The 1,954-nt window shown below is 31.4% G+C and overlaps 1 pseudogene; it reads right to left on the bottom strand.

Moving 5' to 3' along the window:
* Window positions 1–253: 253 nt before the first annotated feature.
* Window positions 254–346, bottom strand: LOC123840120 (small nucleolar RNA U13; annotated as a pseudogene).
* Window positions 347–1,954: the final 1,608 nt, after the last annotated feature.

The raw sequence follows: 1,954 nt of genomic DNA, 5'->3' as shown, positions 1-1,954 counted from the left end.
ATTAGAGCGGAAATAAATGATATAGAAACAAACAAACAAACAAATCTGGTTTTGTTCAACAAAAACTAAGAGCTGGTTCTTTGAAAGAATTAATAAAATTGATAAATCCCCAGCCAGACTTTTCAAAAAGAAAAGAGAAAGGACCCAAATAAACAAAATCACAAATGAAAGAGGAGAGAACACATCCAACACCACAGAAATACAAATAATTATAAGAGAATATTATGACAAATTATATGCTAACAAACTAGGCAATCTGGAAGAAAGGGATAAATTCCGAGAGGGAGGCACATGTCACACAATGGCGTGAACACCCAATCATCACACTTATGAACTACAAAAGAATCTGGATAAATTCCGAGAAACATACAAACTACCAAAACTGAAACAGGAAGAAATAGAAAATTTGAACAGACCCATAACAGCAAATTAAATCAGTAATCAAAAATCTCCCCAAAAAACAAAAGTCCATGGCCAGATGGCTTCCCAGGCAAATTCTACCAAATATTTAAAGAAGAATAAATACCTATTCTTAAGTTGTGTGGAAAGCCTTCAGGGAACAAAAGCCACAGAGAGCAACCAGAGCATATTACTCAGTCTGCCCCTGGCAAGGGCTGTGTAATTCTGCCTGGGGCAAAGACACTTGAGAATCAAAGCAACAGGCCCCTCCACCAAAAGATCAGAAAGAACATCCAGCCAAGACCAAGTTTACCACTCAATGAGAATTGCAAAACTCTAGCCCTAGGAGATTACAACACATAGAATTCATGGGTTTTTCCCCATGATTCTTTAGTCTTTCAATTTTAATTTCTTTTTATTTTTTCTCTTTCCGTTTTCAACCAGTTTCTTATTTTATCAACTTTTTAAAAATCTTTTTTAATTTTCATTTTTACAGTTACATTCTATCCCTTCATTGTATTTAATTTTATTTTTGTGTGTATATATATATATATATGTATACATATATATATATATATATGTAAGGTTTTTTTTCTTTACAATTTTGGGATACAGCTTCTTCTAACAGACCAGTATACACCAAAAATCTACTTTATGGTTCTGTTGTATTCACCTGTCTGATCATATTCTCTCTTTTTTCTTTTTCTTCTTCCTTTTTTTTTTGTTTTTTGTTTGTTTGTTTTTCTTGTTTCTTTGTTTTGTTAGTCTTTTTTAATTTTCATCTTTACAGTTACATTCTATCCTTTCAATGTATTTAATTTTATTTTTGTATATATACATTTTTCTTTCTTCACAATTTTGAGATGTAATTTCCTCTAATTGACCAAAATACACTTGGGATATAGTGTATTGCTCTGTTCTGCTCACCTATCTGTGTATATCCCTTCCCTTTTTTGCTATGGTTGTTGTTTTTCTCTTTTGGTTTTTTCTTATCTTTTAATTTTTATTTTTGCAGTTACATTCTATCCTTTCATTGTATTTAATTTTATTTTTGTACATATGTAAGTTTTTCTTTCTTTACAATTTTGGGATCTAGTTTTCTAACAAACAGACCAAAACACACACAGGATCCAGTGTATTACTCTGTTCTGTTCACCTGTCTGATTATATTCTCTTTCTTTTTTTTTTTTTTTTAATTGCTTTTTCTTTTTCTCTTTCTTTTCTTTTTTTTTCCCCCCTGATTTCAGGTCTCTTCTGATTTGTTTAGTGTATATTTCTCTGGGGTCATTGTTGCATTTTAGTATTTTTTTCTCTCATTCATATATTCTTCTCTGGATAGAATGACAAGATGGAAAAACTCACCTCAAAAAAGAGAACAAGAGGCAGTACTGACTGCCAGGGACCTAATCAGAATGGAATAAGTAAGATGTTGGAACTAGAGTTCAGAATAACAATTATAAAGATAATAGCTAGGCTTGAAAAAAGCATAGAAGACACTAGAGAATCCCTTTCTGGTGAAATAAGAGAACAAAAATCTACCCAAGTTGAAATCAAA

This window comes from Mirounga angustirostris, unplaced genomic scaffold (assembly GCF_029215605.1).
Source record: "Mirounga angustirostris isolate CCGP_5_RB_7025 unplaced genomic scaffold, mMirAng1.0.hap1 SCAF_3, whole genome shotgun sequence".
In the NCBI taxonomy this organism is placed as follows: Eukaryota; Metazoa; Chordata; class Mammalia; order Carnivora; family Phocidae; genus Mirounga; species Mirounga angustirostris.
Note: the sequence above shows the minus strand (reverse complement) of the source record. Positions and strands in the feature narration are given on the sequence as shown.